At 42.3% G+C, this 20,846-nt stretch overlaps 1 protein-coding gene across 1 annotated transcript in view; it reads left to right on the top strand.

Annotated features, from left to right (window-relative positions):
- CCL28 (C-C motif chemokine ligand 28) overlaps positions 1-20,846 on the top strand; it is a 31,017-nt gene that overhangs the window by 1,202 nt on the left and 8,969 nt on the right. The gene's annotated exons all lie outside the window — the stretch shown is intronic.

Below are 20,846 nucleotides of genomic sequence, written 5' to 3'. Positions count from 1 at the left end.
CAGAGGTGAAATAAAAGTTCTGTTTGGTCCTCTTTTGAAAACATTAAGCCAACATGTAAAAACTGGCAGATTTAATACACACATTCTCATACATACACACACACAAACTGGGATTGTAAAGTCTCTCTTGAAAAATCACGGCTGGCAACAGTGGTTCCATGTCCCCTGGCAAGAACTGGCTAGAGCAGACTAGCCCTCTGTCCTTCACGGAAGTTGGCTACATTCTATGAAGCGCCTGGTTCCTGTAGGCATTGGTTTAGGGGCACCAGTGTCGTGCACCAATGTACTGGGTTTATATTACTGAGCACAGAAAAAAAAATCTGGATAATCTCTTCTTTATTTCTATCCATCTATCTTATCAAGACAAAAACACAAGTGTGTCATTTTATAGGTTTCTGTAAAATTACTTTCAGAAAAATTCACCATTGAAACTGTAGGATTCACTTTCACTGTTTCTCAAAGGTTTACCCGCTAAGGCTTTATACCTGGTTTTGGCAATGCAAATTTTTTTTCACATAAAGCTTTGGAATCAAAGTGTAGGTTTCTCCTTTCAGCTTCCTGACCTGTTTTCAATTGTCGGCAGCAAGAGCAGCACCTCTCTTGCAGGAGAGGAGGGAGAGAAGGGCAGGTGGGGGGCAGGGGGTGGGTGACGAGGGATGCCCCTGCCAGACACCCAGGGCTGAGCCTCGCATGGGGACCAGTCTTGGCAGAGTGGGTGAGACAGCAAAACACAGAGGTGTTTGAAAAAGGAACAGTTGGGTGACGGGTAAGAAAGAAAGAACTGAGGAGACCCCACAGTGGCCTTCTGGGTTATTCCCAGGGCTTTTCCTCAGGCAGTTTGGGCCACCAGAAAATCACAGTGTCTGAGAAGCGCCAACCCTCTGCCATTTAAAAATAAGCGACGTCAGGTTAAAATACACAAAAGCAGGCCTGAGAGCAGTCGTGGAACTGAGAAGGGCAACCAGCTGCTCTCTTCAAAAGACTTCCATTGGGTATCTCTGTGTCCCATGTGCCCCATGGGAGGGCAGGGGCAGGAGGGGAGGGAGGCGGGAAGCTGGAATACTGAGGAATAGGTGGCTTTGGCAATTGCCACAGGCTGGGGTTGGGGCTGGGGAAGTGGTCTGTGCCAGTTTGGGACTTTGAGAAATACGATTTGTTCTTACAGGCATCAACCGTTGCATTGTCTTAATGGTGCCATAATTGGCCACTTTAATGTTATGGCTCAGTAATTGGCATTCCCGAAGTGTTATGCATACATCAGGAAGCAGTTGACTTACCTGCAATTAAAAGGCTTGGATCCTACCCAAAGTTAGGAGGGCAAGCTCTATACCTGCTGACGTGGCTGCTGGCTCCCAGAACTCAGTAATGAGTCTATAAAAAAGGTCTCTCCTCCACTCTCAGTGGCCCTGACCAGATTACTTAAAGCCACAATCTCGGGCTTTGTGGGCCTGGCTGTTTTCACTATATACATTTAGAGTAAGGCTCTGCTTGTGTCCAACAGATGCAAGGTGGAGGGTTTTGCTTCAGAGTCCCAAACTGACTTCCTTCGGGCAACCTGTTTTTCTCAAAATATGGCTCCTTCTTACACAGATACTTGCTAGGGATTTGCTGCTTGCATCCTAAAAGAAAATTTTATTTTCTGTTTTTTTTTTTTTTTTTTTAAGATTTTATTTGTTTGAGAGAGACAGGCAGCATGGGTGGGGGCAGAGGGAGAAGGAGAAATAGACTCCCTGCCAGCTGTGGAGCCTGACAGTGGATTGACGTGGGGCTCCATCCCAGGACCCTGAAATCATGACCTGAGCTAAAATCAGATGCTTAACTGACTGAGCCACCCAGGTGCCCTGTATTTTCATTTTAACCATAGGAGACTCAGTAGGGAGGGTTACTAAGAATATACATTTGTGCTTGAAGTTGTTCTGAACAATTGGGACTTTCCATTTCACCAGGAGTGGTCCCTGTAGGGCCTGACATGATGTGCCCAATAACCTGTCCTTCAATTTCTCCCCTGTTGTACCTTTTCATTAAAACCATGCCAAAAAAAACAAAAACAAAAACAAAAAAACACCCACCTCACACCCTGCATTCCCTGAATTCAATACCATTGTTAGATTAAGCGTCTAGATTTTTTTTAAGATTTATTTATTTATTTATTCATGATAGACAGAGAGAGAGAGAGGCAGGGACATAGGCAGAGGGAGAAGCAGGCTCCATGCAGGGAGTCCGACGTGGGACTGATCCCAGGACTCCAGGATCACGCCCTGGGCCAAAGGCAGGCGCTAACCCGCTGAGCCACCCAGGGATCCCCTAGTATCTAGATTGGTTCAAAAACTCGGTCATATCTATAATGTAGTTCAGGGTTTTAAAATTTTTTTAATGTTTAAAAAATATTTTATTTATTTAGGGGGAGGGGCAGAAAGAGAGAGAGAGAGAGAATCTCATGCAGACTCCCTACTGAGCATGGAGCCCGAGGCAGGCTCCATCCCATTACCCAGAGATGAAGACCTGTGCTCAGCCAAGAGTCTTGCCACTCAACTGACTGAGCCAGGTGCCCCCAGGGGTTTTTAAAAACCCTTTTCTGGGGATCCCTGGGTGGCACAGCAGTTTGGCACCTACCTTTGGCCCAGGGCACGATCCTGGAGACCCGGATTGAATCCCACGTCGGGCTCCCGGTGCATGGAGCCTGCTTCTCCCCCTGCCTGTGTCTCTGCCTCTCTCTTTCTCTCTCTCTCTGTGTGACTATATAAATAAATTTAAAAAAAAAAACAACCTTTCTATGTCTGGAGAAGCAGTATGATATACCAACGATCTTCTCAAATCTGAGTCATACATGGGTCACTTTTACTCTCAGTGATGACCTTTAAATTATTATCCTATGTTATTTGATATATAAACATTAAACCAGTTACAAACCCCAAAATAAATTTAAAATTTAAATAAAAACACAACCAGGAAGCCAAGAATATTTCAACGTAATAGTATTAATTTAAATTAATAGTTAACTTTTGGCCAAAACTAACATCATCATTCCAAACATGAATATAGCACTGATTCTTAAGATGCAGATTTTGAGCTTTATGTGCATATACTACCATGTTCAGAATGAGAAGCGATTTTTCCCTCATCACTTTTTTTCTGTTTGAACCACAGTGATATAATGGAGTCCTCCCTTAGCATGAATGCAGTATGAGATTCCAGTCTGTTCTTTTCTGACTGACCTGGGACCATTTTTAAGGTGGGGTCTGACTTTGATAACAACACTAGCATAAACACAAGTACGATTTGAATGTCCTGAAAATGCTCTTTTAAGATGGTCTTCCAGAAGATCCAGAACATTTCTATTTAAAGATTATGATTGAGATGACATACCAAAATTTAGGAATTGTCTGGAGAGTTCATGAACTCTGAAAGCACATCCATAGGCCCCCTCCTAGGAAACCCAGCTTGAGAAATACTGGCAAGACTGGGAAGAGTCACTTTGGACTCTGTGCATTTACATATATGAACCCCCACACATTCACACACATTTTTTAAAAAGATTTTATTTATTTATTCATGAGAGACAGAGAGAGGCAGAGACACAGGCAGAGGGAGAAGCAGGTTCCATGCAGAGAGCCTGACGTAGGACTGGATCCCAGGTCTCCAGATCAGGCCCTGGGCCAAAGGCGGTTCTAAACTGCTGAGCCACCCGGGCAACCCTCACACAGATTTTTAAAAGCATAAAAAGAACCACTATCTACACATTACTTACTATTTTCTTATTTATATTTTAATTTGGAATTTTAATTATGTACATAAATAGCAACATGAAAATGAGGAGTTCTCATTAAGCTGGACATTATCTCTAGGTGAAAGGACTTCCAATTAGTCCACTTGCAGTATGGCATCACCCAAAAAAACAAAGAAGCCTAGTATAGTTTTTCCTGAAGAAGAAAGCCAATTTACTACATTCAGTATTGACTTCTCTGCCATTTTTCAATAGAAATATTTGTTTACTGCATGGAGTTTCCAATGTTTACCTATAACATTGGAAGTTCTCCTTCCACAAATCTTCTACAACTATGTATCTTTGTAAACCCCAGTCATATAATTTCTCCCCACTGACCTGGACAAATACGATGGCTTGTTGTGGATAATAAAGAGAGGCAGCTACTCCCAGGAACTCAGGCGGATGGATATACCAGCTTCTTTGTTTTTGAATCTTTAGCCAAAAGAAGTCCAACAATGCCAGCAAAGCCAATAACACCAAGTCTTGGAAAAAATCCAGGAGGTGCATTTTGGAGATATTCATAGCTAACCCCCATTGAACCTTGGTTTGTGAGTACATTTCCTGACACCAACTTGTATATAGCTCGCAATAATATTGGAGATGTGAAATGCTTTCTTCAAGTTGGGTCCTTGGCTCCTACACATATTTAGATTAACCCCCAGGAACCGACTAGAGTGAAAGCTCATTAACCTTCCACAGAAGTTTTGTGAGGTGAATCCCTTTTAGGTGATGCATAGACTTTGAAGGTGAGCAGACTCAGGCTGGCTGGCCCCACAGACCTCCAAATTACCTTGAACATGTTGCTGGCAGAGGTGGCTCCAGCAGGGTCCTACTATTTTCTTAATTAATCATATATAAGAGTATAGCTTTTTAATACACATAGTCATTTATCTTTAAAGTTTATAGACAACGTACAAACTTCCGGGAATAATTTGGAACGTTGAAGTTCCACTGACTCATTCATTTATCTGTCAGAGTCCTATTAGGAGACAGAAACCAGACAAAAATTTGGACAGGGGAAGTTTAATATATCAAATTACTAACTGTAACAAGAGATAGGCTAGAAAGAGGTAAAAGAACTCTAAAGAGTACAGGGATAGGTAGGGCTGATAATGTAGGACTAATACGGGTAGGCCTGAAGCGGGGTTCTCAAGGGAAGGGATCCTGTACCCCTTCCCTGCCCAGCTGAGATTCAGACCTCGTTGGAGAAGACACAGCCGTGGCTCACCAAATGGCAAAAAAAAAAAAAAAAAAAAAAAATCACTTGGTGTGCCCTCCAGTTTGCAGAGGCAGGTTCTTCCCAGGGAGGTGTCTTGCTGGAGGCACTCAGCCACACAGCTGCCTGAGGGGGTGCTGCCGGCTGTCCTGCGCGCCCGCTCCCAGAGCCTGGTGCTAGAGGAGCTGCAGCACGGCAGGCGTGGGGCCTGCGTGAGCCGGCTGAGGAGTGCCCCGGAGCCTGGAGGGAAAACCCCTTCTCACTGCAAGGCCTTTCCAGGGTCCCCTACTGACAAAGTTTGACATCATGCCAGCTGGTGAAGGAAAAATATTTAAAGGGCTCATCTTAATCTTATAGAATTGACAATTAAGGATGAAGTTGAAGCTGAGGGGAGTAAATGGACAATGGGCACACTTCACAAACACTTCATATTGACACCTGGATACTTACTATGGGGCAGGCAGTGTGGTTTTGTTTCTAATTATTGTCAGCTAGTTGTTACTTTGTCCTCAGCACTTAAGTATATAAACTCATGCGATCCTCATAACACCTCCACGAGGTAGGTGCTATCACCATCCCCATATTACAGATAAAAATGAGACAGAGAATTAACTCATCCAACGTAAGCTAGAAAGTGGTAAAGGCAGGGATTGAATCTGAGTTGCTTGTCTCCATATGCTTAAGTAATGTGCAGTAATGCCTTCCAGTGTGTCCCTCTGGCACAATGTCATTCCTATCCCCTTCAGAACTATCCCCCGAGCCCTCCAAGTGTCCATGCTGTGAGAAGTACTAGTGACCAAATGTCTTCCTATTAAGGTAAAGAAAAAACCTCATTCACTCTCTATTACCTAAATATGATGGCAAGGTTCTGAAAAGTATCCAGGACGATGTTACTTGGGCAGAGCAATTCCATGTGCCGTTGCTTGGTGTGCCCTTCCTGCCTCCTCGATGTCAGCGACGGACACCTTCATTTGTCGGCATCCAGTGTGATGTGGCTCCGTTAAGATGTGAAGTCCACTAGACTAGGGAGCTGTATCTTTAACCAAACACATTCAAAACATTGTTTATTTACATGTTGGCCTTCTTAAATGGCACTCAAACTTGAGATACTGTCAGCAGGCAAGTGAATCTAATTGTTTTTATCTTTAGCCTGGGAATCCTTTCTACAATAGAATAGCACAAGCCTTTGCTTTGTTTCTATTTTACTGTGTTCTATAAAGTGTTCTTTATATCAGTGTTTTTCGAACTACATTTTTAAAAAAGATTTTATTTATTTATTCATGAGAGACATGCAGAGAGAGAGGCAGAGACATAGGCAGATCCCAGGACCCAGGATCACAACCTGAGCCGAAGGCAGACAATCACTAAGCCACCCAGGTGGCTTCAAACTGCATTTCTAAAAAGTTCCCAAGTGATGCAATTGCTGCAGCTCTGGGAACCACACTTTGAGTGGCAGGAGACTATGCAATACATGTAAGAAGAGAGGAAGCTCGTTAACCTCTCTATAGTAAAGAATCATTTCCTTAAAGCCCGAAATCCAATTTTTATATCACAGACTGAATGTGTAGTGTTTTAATATTCATTTTGACAGATCTTGAGCGGGAAATCTTTAAAGCCTTGATCCAAAATTGGGTCACAGATGGAACCAAATCAGGGACAGAAATTCGTGGCAAATCACCCACCCAAATCTCTGACACTTAATACTGGAAATGGTGTTAACAACAAAACCCAAAACCAACAGAAACAATAGCAATAACACTTTCATTAATAAGACAAACTAATGCTTTAATGAGATACTAATCTCTTTAAATTATTAAATATAATGGGCAGGGATCCCTGGGTGGCGCAGCGGTTTGGCGCCTGCCTTTGGCCCGGGGCGCGATCCTGGAGACCCGGGATCGAGTCCCACGTCGGGCTCCTGGTGCATGGAGCCTGCTTCTCCCTCTGCCTATGTCTCTGCCTCTCTCTCTCTCTGTGTGTGTGTGTAACTATCATAAATAAATAAAAATTATTAAAAAAAAAGACTGCTTTAAAAAAAATAAATATAATGGGCAAATGATTTATCATATTGAATTGACCCCTAATTACTTGAGTGAGGGTGGAGGGATAATGTTTCTGAAAAGCATTGTGTAATTTAAGGACATTTGAGATTTAAGACATTGACCAAATATAGGTAACCTTATTTCCTTAAAAAAAAGGAAAATTAATTTTAATTTTTATTATTTTTAATTTTTTTAGATTTTATTTATTTATTCATGAGACACACACACAGGCAGAGACACAGGCAGAGGTAGAAGCAGGCTCCATGCAGGGAGCCTGATGTGGGACTGAATCCCAGGTCTCCAGGATCACACCCTGGGTTGAAGGTGGCGCTAAACTGCTGAGCCACCCAGGCTACCCCAAAATTAATTTTTATAGCATTAAAAGCCTTAAAACAATTTACAATGATATATAAGACAAAAGAGCTTAGTTCAGCTCAAGAGGCATTTATTTAGCACTAATAACAGGTATTGTGCTGCGTGGTATGGATACAAACATATACTGAGGGAGCTCACAGTCAAAAGACACAGTCATATAAACTCTTAATTTTTCATATATGATAATGATAGCAAAGCATAGGATGCTCTGGGGCCACAGATTCACATGAGACAAAAACAAGACTGGGAAAAAGGAAACAATTAGTGACATCTTGAACTCAGGAATAAAGGAATGAAAAGGAGGGAGACAGTTCTGAGAAAGAGTAAAACATACCGCAGTTTGGCCATGGGGAATGCAGGATGGAATGACATGGGTTTCTGGCTTGGGTAGCAGTAAATGAGTGTTAAATGAGATGAGAAAAGGAACAAGATTTTCAGTGGTAAGAAATAATGCCTTCAGTTAGGGACTTATTAAGTTAGGGAAGCCTGTGGAATATTCAAGTGTATGTTCAATAGCAGTTGAATACATGTCAGGATTATTGGGGTAGAGGCTAAAGTAGACAGATATTTTAAAGCTACTGATAGAGATAATAACTCAAAGCATGAGAAGATGTGAGCGGAAAGAAGAGTGGAAGGTCAAGGACTGAACTTTGAGGAATGCAAACTATTGAGGAGAGGGCAAGGGAGAAATTCAGAGCAGAGAATGTAATTTCTCAGTATTAGGACAATTAGGAGGGATTAAGGTCTTGTCAACCAGGGATATGGAAAGTGTCCACGAAGGAATGGGTACCAATGTCAAATGCAGTAAGGAGGTCCTGAAAGATAATGTTAGACAAACATCTGCTATTGGAGGCATCCTGAGGGCAGGGACTAGGACTTCCTAATTTTTGTATATTTGGTGCCTAGAACAATGAAAGACACCAAGTAGGTGCTCCACAAATGCTGATGGAATTTTACTGACCTGGCAATCACTTTCATTAGTAAAATAATAAATTTGCTGGAATGAGTCAAACTCAAAAAATGTGTGTGAGCCAGTGTTGATATTTTCCCAAGGGGGTTTTTCCTTGACCTAATCCAGGTTAAATTTTCAATAAAAAATAAAATGAAATGTAGAAAACTGATCAATCCAACCAAGGAAAGGAGGGAAAAAAGGATGATAAGAAGAAAACACAAAATAAGGTGGGTAAGTAATTAATCAAAAGATTTAGGGTCACAATATTGGTATCAGAAAAGTAGAACATAGGCAAAGACTTGGAATAGGACTAGAGGAATTTCACAGGAGGATAAAAAGTATCAGTTCCCCAGGAAGGTACACCTAAGACTGCCTTAAGAGTGCAGGGTCAAATTTTGTTTTTATTTAAAATTGTAGTAAGGGGCAGCCCGGGTGGCTCAGTGGTTTAGTGCCTGCCTTTGCCCAAGGCCTGACCCTGGAGACCCAGGATCGAGTCCCACATCAGGCTCCCTGCATGGAGCCTGCTTCTCCCTCTGCCTCTCTCTCTGTCATGAATAAATAAATAAAATCTTTTAAAAAATAATAAAATTGTAGTAAGGTTGATCCTTGAACATCCCAGGGGTAGGGGCCCCCAATCTCACTCTACCCTAGTGGAAAACCCCCAAATCCCTTCTGACTTCCCCAAAAATTAACTACTAAGTTAATTAAGCTTTAGTAACCTACCATTGGCCAGAGCTTACCAATAACAGCTAATAAATACGTACTTTGCATGTTTACATGTATTATATACTATGTCCTTAAAATACAGTAAGCTAAAGAAAATGTTAAAATCATGAGGAAAATACATCTAGGGCACTGCATTTATCAAAAAGAAATCCTCAGAGGTGGACCCACACCCTTTAAACCCATGTTGTTCAACGGTCAACTGTATTTTATTCGTCATACACTTTTTTTTTGGTATGAACTTTTATTTTAAAAAATATTGCCTAAAATATTATTTAATCCCAACTACTGAATTTTTTTGGGCACCCATGTCAAATTTTTCCCCTGGGGGACGCCTCGGGGGGGCTCAGTGGGTTAACCGGCTTCCCGTTCGGGTCATGACCGCGGCATCCCCGCATCCAGGGGACGCCCCCACGGGGGAGCCTGCTTCACCCAATCCCTCTGGCCCTACCCCCCTGCTCATGCTCTCTCTCAAATAAATAAAATCTTAAAAAAAAAAAAAAATTGGGACGCCCAGGTGGCTCAGTGGTTGAGCATCTGCCTTCGGCCCAGGGCGTGACCCCGAGGTCCCGGGATCGAGTCCCGCTTCGGGCTCCCTGCCCGGCCCCTGCTTCTCCCTCTGCCTGTGTCTCTGCCTCTCTCTCTGTAAAATAAACAAATAAATATAAATAAGTCTTTAAATATAAATAAATAAAATCTTAAAAAAAAAAAAAAGAACTGCCCCTGGGGCTAGCGCCCTACTCCAATCCCCGCTGTGGATAGAAGGGCACTTGCGTACGTCTGAAATATAAGCCCAGCGGACACGTACTGCCAAACCATAAGAAAAAAATCCGACCTAATCTCGACAATAGTGAGATTTTTTTTTAACATATCCGCATCAGAAACTGATAGATCAATCAAAAAACTAAAATAAAAAAATTTTTTTCAAAAAAAAAAAAAAAAAACCCTAAAAATTTCCCGCAGCTCCCTGAAGGGCAGGCGTCGGCAGGCAGGGCAGGCCGGGACACAGGCCGCGCATCCCAGCGGCTCCCGAGGGCCCAGGTCGCGCCGCGCAGGCGCAGGCGCACGCACTTCCGGCCGCCCTCCCGGAAGAGGCTGGCGCGAGGGGCCGGCCGTGGCCCCGCCCCTGGGCGTATCCCTCGTTGGACGCGGGCCGCTGCATCCGGAACGTCCTCTCCCCGCGCCGCGCGCGCCACCGCGGGCTAGCTGAAAAGCCGCCGGCGCCGTGCCCGTTGCGCACGCGCAGAGGCCGGAGGAGCGGCGGGATGTGGCCCCAGTATGCCTCGAGGAACACCACCCGCTTCTCCTTGCGTCCGCCCTTCCTTCTCCTCTTTGGGCTCCGGCTTGGGCTCCGGCTCCAGCACCAAGTGTCCCGCTCCCGGCCTCTCCTCCCACACGGCCGCCATGACCGCAGACGCGTGAGCGCGACGGCCGTAAAGCGCCGCGATGTCGTGCTTTTGTCTTTTCCTATCTTTGATTTGGGTTCAGTCAGGGTCCTCTGGATTTTTCTCTTGTAGGTTTTTGGGTTGAACGCTTAATTGTTTTTTCGTGCGTGTGTTTTAAATAAATGCACTTAGGCTATGCCACCTGTTATAATAAGTAGTACTTCCACTTTTCAGAGTACTGTGATTTTTTTTCTTTAATCTGGGTCAAATGGTTTTTAGCTTCAAAACATGATATTTGTAAGTTTATAAATATGTCGTGTATTACTTAGATCCAAGCTTTAAACTGTTACTTTGCACGAGAACCTCCTCTTCAAACACTATTAAGAATGGAAAAAAAAAAAAAAAACCCGAACTGCAAAAAAATGCAATGCAACTTTGTAATGTAGGGGAGGGGGAAAAAAAACCCTTACCAGGCTCTCTTGACGGGTGGTCTCTGTAACAAAAGACATTAAAAAGGGAAAAGCATACAAATCTATGTAAGTTTTAATTGACATAGCAGCTTTCATAAGGAAATGAAGACCCAAAGAAGTTTGAATCAACGCTTATAAAGTTGGACAGAGGGGTAAATTGTGGAAAAGTGACCCAAGGGACTTGGGCGAGGTGACCAGGAAGGTAGATAAGGGTTAGCTTAACGGGATTGGTTTGTACAGATTTCTCTCGGCCTCAACTTACCCTGGAGTGGAGGAGCACCATCTGACTCAAAGGGATGAAGTGCCGCCCTCTGGTGATAAAAATGCCTTCCTCCAAGTGCAGGGAGGGCATCATTTACTTGGGAGTTTTATCTCCCCAGGGATTTTAGGAAAGTTAGGATGGTCTTTGTGCATTGCAATTTTTTTTTTCCCAAGGGGCTTTAACTTAAAATAATGAGGTGGCGTTTTCCGAATGCCTTCAGTGAAAATAAGTTAGAAATTGTAGATGAAAGGGACAATGTCTTAGAAAACTAAGATACCAGGATTGAGCAGAGAAGACCTAGAAAACCCCAAAAAAACAAACTATTAAAGAAATTAAATCAGAGTTGAACACCTTTCCTTCGAATAGACACCAAGCCTAGATGGTTTCAGAGATTTTACCAACCACTGGAGGAACAGACCATCCTCATCTTATAAAATCTCTTCAAATAATAGAATGGCAGAGAAAACTACCCAGTGCATTGTTGAGATTAATATAACCTTAATATCCAAAACTTTCAAGATTGATAGTAGGGGATAAAAGAATGGACTAATCTTGTTTATGAAAATAAATGCAAAAATCTAAATAAATAGCAGATCAAACAAAGAATCGTATAACGATTAATACATTATGACCAAGTATGGTTTATCCCCAGAGGGCAGGGAAGAAAACAGATTAACCCATCATAGTAATTTAAAATTTGTGTATTGAGTTTATGGTGGGGTAAGCACTGTTCTAGGCATTTAGCAAGGTAATACAGGAGAAAAGCCTTGAGGTGCCTGGCTGGCTCAGTCTATAGAGCACCTGAGTCTTGACTTGGACTAGTGAGTTTGAGTCCCACATTGGGTGTAGAGATTACTTTAAAGATTTTTTTAAAATAAAGGAGAATTTATTGCTATACAGGATTTGAGAAGGAAGAGATTTAAAAAAAATGTCTGCTATACAGGATTGCTATACAGGATTTGAGAAGGAAGAGATTAAAAAAAAAAATGTCTGTTTACCTAGAAAACCAAAGAATATCAACTCCAAACTATTACAACTAAAAAAAAAAGTACAGCAAAGTTGTTGGCTACAAGATCAACATAATCAACAGCATTTCTACACATCAAAAAGAAAAAAAAATTAGAAAAGGTAATTTTTCAAAGACCACAATAGCACAAAACTTATAAGGATATATAACAATATTTTATTATTTTTTCATAAAGGTCTTAAAGGACATCAAAGAAACCCTGAATAACTAGAGAGATAATTGCATATTTATGGATGGGAAAGCAGTATTTTTTTCAGATGTCTGCTCTCCCAAAATTTAGTTGTAAATTCAGTGCAATACCAGCCAAAGTTCCAAAGATTTTTGAAGAACTTAAGCAGATTCTAAAATGTATAGGAATGGTAAAGAGCCAAGAACAGTCAAGACAATTTTGAAGAACCAGCTGGATAAGTAGACTTAATTGTGTTAGGCATTAGGATTGATTAAAAAGTCACCTTAATTGAGACAGTATGGAACAGAGGCCAAGATAGGTAAATAGAGCAATGAAACAAGAGAAAGCCCAGAAACAGACCTATGTGTATGTGGGAGCATGAAGACTTAAGGGGTGTCTGCGCATCAGTGAGACTGGGCAGTTCCACTGTGGAAAGGAAGCAATCCTGCCAACAAAAGATCCCTCTGTCCTAAAAGAGAAAAGAGAACAGAATATATTATTGAATGAGCATTAGCAGATTTACAAGCCTGAAAGTGATTCTGAAGTTAGAACAGAATTGCACATATTTTATGCAAGAAACAAGAAGAAAGAATAACTTCTTATCTCCTCAAAAAACGGGGGTTTACCTCTTGTGGCGGTCCGTGTGCATCTTGGGAGAGACCCTGAGCTAATTCCAGAGGCACATTTTTACATACGTAGAGGTTCTTTGGCAGTTACCTTAGATATATGGTTATAGTATGACAACTGGAGACTGGGTTTAATCCTTAGGGAAATTTGCCTCTTGCAAAGGTTAGGGTAAGGACTCAGGTTCACTATGTCTCTAACGAAACACTCTTAAGAAAGAAGGGAAGGGGGGAATGGTCTCTTTGTCCTTTATAAATGAAGAAAATTTTTATTTACCTTTATGGTTCTGAGCTATTGGTTATCCTAATGCAAATGATTCCTTTTCTGGCTCACAACATACATAAAATAAATTCCAGGTGTAAAAAGTAAAACTTTTTTTTTCATTAGATAATATTTATTAGGGGCACCTAGGTGGCTCAGTCAGTTAAGCATCTGCCTTAGGCCCAGATCATAATCTTGAGGTCCTGGGATAGAGCCCCACATCAGGCTCCCTGCTCAGCGAGGAGCCTGCTTTTCCCTCTACCTCTGCCACTCCCCATCACTTGTGTGCTCTCTCACACACCTCTCTCAAATAAATCAAACTTAAAGAAAATTTTATTTTTTTAAGATTTTATTTATTCATGAGAGACACACAGAGAGAGGCAGAGACACAGGCAGAGGGAGAAGCAGGCCCCATGCAGGGAGCCCGACGCGGGACTCTATCCCAGGTCTCCAGGATCACACCCTGGGCCAAAGGCAGCGCTAAACCAATGAGCTGCCCGGGCTGCCCAAGAAAGAAAATTTTAAAAAGAAAATATTTATTGAGCACTAATTATGTCCTGAACACCAAGGATATGAAAATGGATAAAGTACCGTCCTTTCTATCAAGGAGTATAGATTCTAGCAAAGATAATAGACATAAACCAAAAAATGATGATAAACTACAAACACTGTAAAAGAAAGTATAGGGTACCTGGGGGAAACCTGTTGAGAATTGATGATGGGATCTGATGCCAGGTGACAAGTGCTCAGCTGGTCACCCTAAACTATGCTTGTGGGGGAAATTGTCCAGGAGGCTGCTTTAGTTAAGGCAGGACTCACACTGGCTGGAACTTTAGCCTCAAGCCCCAACATGGAACCTGAGACCTGGTGAGCTGGTGTCTGTGGCCGAGAACTGGCAGGCTTGATTGCTAAAAAGCAAAGCTTTTAAAACAATGTTATTTTTATGACTTCTGGCTGAATAAGATATAATAGCAAACCATAAGGAAAAACTCTAAACATAGTTAAAAAAAAAATAAGCTACCAGGTGGGAGAAATCACCTTTCCAAAGAGATTTCCAGATAGGGCTCTTGGATTGAAACACTCTGGGATGTCCTTTCCAAAGCAAAGGGGCATGTCTGGGGCAGTTAGGAAAGGATGTGGGGGTGGAGCAGAATAAGCCTCACAATAAGCCAGAGACCATTGCTCGCCCACACCTCTGGGTCCTGCACTTTTATTAAGCCCACTATGAAGATTTCTTTTTTACTTCTTTTTTACTTGCAATAATTTTCTTCCCACATTTCCTTCCGGGAACCCGTACTCCCATCAGACAGGCCTGTGTTTGTGTAAACTCCAGCTTTGGAACAAAAGCAGGTTCTTTCCCATGGGATTCCTTGCTTTATGCAGTGGTGGACCAGGGTGCTTTGGAGAAGGCTTAGCTCTTATCAGCTTGCTTTCCCAACTAGGTAACTGTATCAATTGAATTAAAACCATGTAAATGCAGAAGAAACATCACCTAATCCCTTTTTTTCAACCTTATTGCCCCCTCTAAATCTTTCCTATCTGGAAGTTCTGGACCATCATCGGTATAGAGGAAGTTGTGGACCATTCTTTGAAATGGAATTATTCTGACAGGAGGCTCAATGAAAAAACCTGTAGGGGGCGATGTTCTCCAAAAGAATCTTAACATTGCCCAGGGAGCCTGATGTGGGACTCAATCCGGGAACTCCAGGATCATGCCCTGAGCCAAAGGCAGGTGCTCAACCACTGAGCCACCCAGGAGTCCCCCCTCCTTTTTTTTTTCTTTAAGATTTATTTATTTTAGAGAGAGAGCAAATGGGGGAGGGGCAGAGAGAGAACCCTCAAATAGACTCCCCACTGCACCGGGAGTCAGACGCAAGCCGGGATCCCAGGACCCCAGGATCATGACCTGAGCCAGAGTTGGCCGCTTAACCAGCTGAGAGCCACCCAGCTGCCTCAAGTTTGTTTCTTTTTATTGCTGAGAAATATTCCATAGTATAGATGTGCCACAGTTTAACCATTCGGCCACATCTGGACTGAATCCAGTGTTTTGGGGAAAGCTAGAATTACAAATAAAGCTGCTGCAAACATTCATGTGCAGATTTTTGTGTGAACACATGCTTTTTATTTCTCTGGTCAACCAGTGTCTTTTTTTTTTTTTATTTTATTTATTTATTTATTCATAGAGGCAGAGAGAGAGAGAGAGAGAGAGAGGCAGAGACACAGAGGGAGAAGCAGGCTCCATGCAGGGAGCCTGACGTGGGACTCGATCCCGGGTCTCCAGGATCACACCCCAGGCTGCAGGCGGCACTGAACCGCTGCGCCACGGGGGCTGCCCAACCAGTGTCTTTTTAAACAGCTCTAATTAAAGCAGATCCTTGAAGTTTGTGAGGGATCCATTTGGAAAGCTACTTGTGTCCTCACATTCTCAATATTAGAAATATTTATACAGGCTCCCAGCTTGGTCCTAAATCACACGCAACTCATGTCTGTCTAGGAGCACTGTTTCTTGTGCATAACCTCATACCCCAACTTGGCTACCTTCTTTATATGTATTTATTTAATTTTGTTTAATCAGGTAATAACGCTGTAAAGAAATAGGAAACATTAAGACAGTTGTAAGGAACAAACTGAAGAATTAGATCCTAGAATAACCTTGGTGAATAAATACTTCATATTTTTTTTTTTTTTACCTTTTTCAGACTTTGACCCCTTTTCTTTGGGGAGGTTTTAAATTTTAGACTTTGACCCCTTTGGTCTTTGTTTAGAGCCAAAGATTTTCCTTTCTGGGGGCATTTCAAAACACCCCAAAATGTTTTTCTTCCAGAAGGGTCTTTGTGCAAGGAGTTCAGGCCTTGGAGTCAGGCATCCAGTATTCCAACAGGCTTTACCACTTACACTGCTGTGGGATGTTGGGCAAGTGAACTAACCTCTTTGAATCTCGTTTTTCTCCTGTAACATGAGGATAATACTAGTATCTGATTCATAGGATACAGTGAGACGATCAATGAAAAATGCTAAATGCTCTATACGTTTTAGCAGAAACTCCTCTCCAAGTCAAGTTAAAATAATGCAGGGTTCACCGAAGGTTGTTTGAAGGAGACTAGGAGGGGAGAATTCTATCAGACTTCCCAGAGAAAATGCCAGCACTGAGGCCTCTCCCTCAAAATCCAGCCCAGGCCAATCCTCCCAAGGTCAGCCAGGCAGGACAGCTCAGTGTCCCTCACATCCGCAGGGGCTCCTTTCTTCCTCAGTTCTGTGTGTCTCACCCTGGGCTTTGGCAATTCTGCCAACCGTGCTGGCACTGACCACCCCGCCAGGGAATGAAGACTCTGAGCTCTTAGGCTACGCTTTGTTTTCCTTTTTTGTTTTGGTTCTTACCCTTCTTTTTTTTTTTTTTTTTAAAGAATTTATTTATTTATTTATGGTAGACAGAGAGAGAGAGAGAGAGAGGCAGAGACACAGGAGGAGGGAGAAGCAGGCTCCATGCCGGGAGCCCGAGGTAGGACTCGATCCTGGGACTCCAGGATCGCGCCCTGGGCCAAAGGCAGGCGCTAAACTGCAGAGCCTCCCAGGGATCCCCCAGTTTTGGTTCTTATCCTGCTTGCTGTTCGAGGGGTCAGACCGATGGTGCTCACGTTTCCACAGTGGGGACACAGATGCATTTTCTTGCTGTCTGGCTGGTCATCCAGGGTCATCTGTGAGCTCCATGAACAACTTCATGGTCCTTCCTAGCATCGAGCCAGAACTGTGATCCCAGCTCACCAGTGACAGAGGCCACTTCACCACCTCTGTGATGACAACTTCTTCTTTCCTTCTCCTTTGTCTTTAACCCTGGCAGTCAGCAGGAATGCTGCTCTGACCCGCTGTGTTGGTTTGGACAAACATTTGCCTTCTTAGTAGCTTATTTATCAGTAAGATGAAGAGATGTCCAGTAGGCACATTTCCCCCTAGAGAGGAAGATTGGCCTACATGGCTGCTGAGTCTTCAGGGAGCTTGGTTGCCTAACTTTTTGAGCACTCTTCAAAGGATTCCATCTCTCTTGGTCTTTTATATTTCCAGCTGCCTCAGAAGGGCACCAGTCACTTCTGTCAACATATAATAAATCTGGCCTGCTTCTTGCCTTTTGATAGTTAATCCGATTTAGGTTCAATGATCTCCAGCCACGTGTGTGCATCCTACCTTAATATATGAGAAATGTAATCCAGTTTACTAAGTAGATAGAGGTGCTGGGTGCTTTTCTGGTATAAAACTATTCTTTGAATTGATGTCAGCTCTCAGATAACTGAAATTCCTAACCACACAGGTTTGCCTATCATTCTTAATACCCTCAATGCTTCTGAAAGTCCGTTTCATATTTTATAGCTGCTTGGGTTGAAACTTATAGTAGTGCTCTTGAGTATTAGCTCTCTGAAGATAGTAATTCTTCATGTCTCTACTCCCAGGGTCTAACGTAGTGATTCACTATATATATATATATATATATATATATATATATATATATATATATAGAGAGAGAGAGAGAGAGAGAGAGAGAGAGAGAGGTCACTTACATAGTAAGGTGGTGAATGAATGGATGGATACATGAATAAACCCAAAACTTTGAGATATTAAAATAGTTTGACTTGGAGAGTAGGCAGCACAGTGTAGCTGAAGAAGCAATGAGTTTTAGGAAATGAATGCATTAATTAATGTAAGGACAACCAGTATTCTGTTCTCCTATAGCACTTAACAAATGGAAATATAATTCACATACCATAAAATTCACCATTTTAAAACGTACAGTTCAGGGCACCTGGGTGGCTCAATCAGTTGAGTGTCTGCGTTCAGCTCCGGGCATGATTCTGGAGTCCTGGGATTAAGCCCCACATCAGGCTACCTTTTCAGTGGAGACCCTGCTTCTCCCTCTCCCCCTGCTCATGCTCTTGCTTTCTCTCACTCTCTCTCTCTCAAATAAATACAATCTTAAAAAAATAAAGTGTACAATTTAGTGGTTTTTTAGTATATTCACATATTTGTACAACCATCACTACTATCCAGTTCCAACATGTTTCATTAACCCCAAAAGAGACCATGTACCTGTTAGCAGTCACTCCCCATTCCCACCAACCCCGACCCCTAGCAACAACTAATCTACTTTCTCTATATATAGATTTGCCTGTCCCAGACATTTCATATAAATGGAACCATACAATATGTGGCCTTTTGAATCTGCTTTTTTCACTTGTAACCCCAGTCTGCTTTGAACATCAATCTGTTATCATTTGTTTTGCTGTATTGTGATTATTTACCTCCCTGCCTCCCACTGGACTATTAAATATCACAACAGCAGAAACTGTGCCTTATTTATCTCAACATTTCCAATGCAAAGTTCAGGACTTGGCACAGAGTGGACACTCAGTAAATGTTTGCTTTTCTTATTCCAGTGAATCTGATTGGTTGGTGCTTGGGTATTCCTCTCTGCACACTCCTTATATGCATAACAAAATGAAAACCCCCTTACTGGGTCTAGGTTGAGAGGAAAGAGGTAGATTCTTATGGCATGACGTAGCTTCCACTGGGAAAGGTAAACACTTTCCTTGTTTGGGCTGCTGCAGAATTGCATGACAGCTAAATTAGAACAGAAGTGAGGCTGAGCACAACCATTAACACTCTATCACTTATGTGGATATATTTCAACTTCAGTAATTCAAATTAGTGGTTTAAAAATTATTGAGAGCCGTCTGAGTGTCTCAGTTGGTTGAGTATCAGACACTTGGTTTCAGTTCAGGTCATGATTTCAGGGTCCTGGGATCAAGCCCCAAGTCAGGTTCCGTGCTCAGTGTGGAATCTGCTTTGCTCCTTTTCCCTCTGCCTCTCCTGCTTAGACGTGTCTGTGAGTGTGTGCGCACGCACACGCACTCTCTCAAATAAATTAATCTTTAAAATTTTTTAAAAATAAAGGTTATTGAAGACACTCATTTTTGCAAATGGATTTATGTAAATATACACACACATATGGGAATTGTATGTATAATCTAATTTTCCAAGAATTAAAAATATATGTATTGGGCTGATGGTAAGTTGTTACTGATCTGTATCTCAAGCTGAGATTCTATTCTAAATATGGCAGCATTGGACTATTCAGGACAGGTGGGACAGGAGAAGAAGGTAAAAGTCTCTCTTTCTGGAGAGAAAGAGCGCCAGCTAGTTTTATACAGATCCTTCATGAGGTTCTGAAACTAGGGGCAAGGCATTTTCCCAAGGCTCTGGAGATGACTGGAAGTCAGCACAGAGGTTCTTTCATCATCGTTGACAGGAGTATACTGGTCTAGGACTCGGACTCTGTGAGATGTACAACCAAGAAAAGCATACTCTTCTCCCCATATTCTGGAGACAGTTCCTTCTACGGGAGTGTTCCACTCCCTCTCTCAATCAGGTGAGGTTTAAAAAAATAGAAATATCGATGCTTGTTGAAAATTTGCCACCTCTCTAGAAGTAGTCTTTACTTATAAATTTGGGCATATTTATTTCTATAATTTTCCCTCTATGTGTCACATTCTTTTTATAAAAATGGGATCATTCTTGTACTGAAACTTGCTTTTCTCACTTAATGATCAGTTATGGACATTCATCTGTCTTAGGGTACATATACAGATATATCTCATCCTTTATTCCATTTGGATGTACTATTACTTAACTATTGGTAGACATTTAGGTGAGCTGGAATGTTCTGCTGTTGTGACCAGCTGTGCACCTGTCGTTATGACTTGAGGGAGCCTTTTGGAAGGATGGAATTCCAGAAGCACAATGTAGGAGGTCACGAGGGTTATAGCCTCAGCATTGAGTTCCAGATGTGCCTCCTCTACTGTAGCCTCTTGAGGACAGGGACATACTGTTCTATGGACTTGTGTATCCCCCCCGCATTGTGCCTAGAACATTTTTTTTTAGGATTTTATTTATTTATGAGAGACACACAGAGAGGGAGAGACAGAGACACAAGCAGAGGGAGAAGCAGGCTCTGTGCAGGGAACCTGTCGTGGGACTCGATCCTGTGTCTCCGGGATCACACCCTGGGCTGAAGGCAGTGCCAAACTGCGGAGCCACCCGGGCTGCCCTAGAACATTTTAAGTGCTCAATAAATGTTGTTAAACAATTGAATGTATAAGTGAATAAATGAATAATATTGGAAAGTTTTGATCCTCCAAGAGTGAGACACATTAACATCCTTTTTTTTTTTTTGAGTGACATAAACATTCTTAGTTTCATATTCAGTTTCTCCTCTACTCCATAGTTGTGAGTGAGCTGATGTGTCCATGTGGACAAAGCATGGATAGAGATCTTCCCCTGTCCTAAGAGCAGGTTTTGCTTAGAACTGACATGATAGAGGGATCTAAACATTTCTTTTTTTTTTTTAATCTAAACATTTCTTTGAGCACCTCATTCAGTGGCTAACTTTTGTTATTATGAGGCTGCCACCTGCACCCACTATTGACTGTAATTTCTAAAAAATATTTTTAAAATTTGCTACCCACTTGGTGGAATGGGAAGCATAAGAGAATATTGTGGGCATGAGGCACAGAGGAGTCTGCAGATAC

The sequence above is a fragment of the Nyctereutes procyonoides genome, unplaced genomic scaffold (genome assembly GCF_905146905.1).
Source record: "Nyctereutes procyonoides isolate TBG_1078 unplaced genomic scaffold, NYPRO_anot_genome, whole genome shotgun sequence".
In the NCBI taxonomy this organism is placed as follows: domain Eukaryota; kingdom Metazoa; phylum Chordata; class Mammalia; order Carnivora; family Canidae; genus Nyctereutes; species Nyctereutes procyonoides.
The sequence above is the reverse complement of the archived record's forward strand: the minus strand, read 5'-3'. Positions and strand labels throughout refer to the sequence as shown.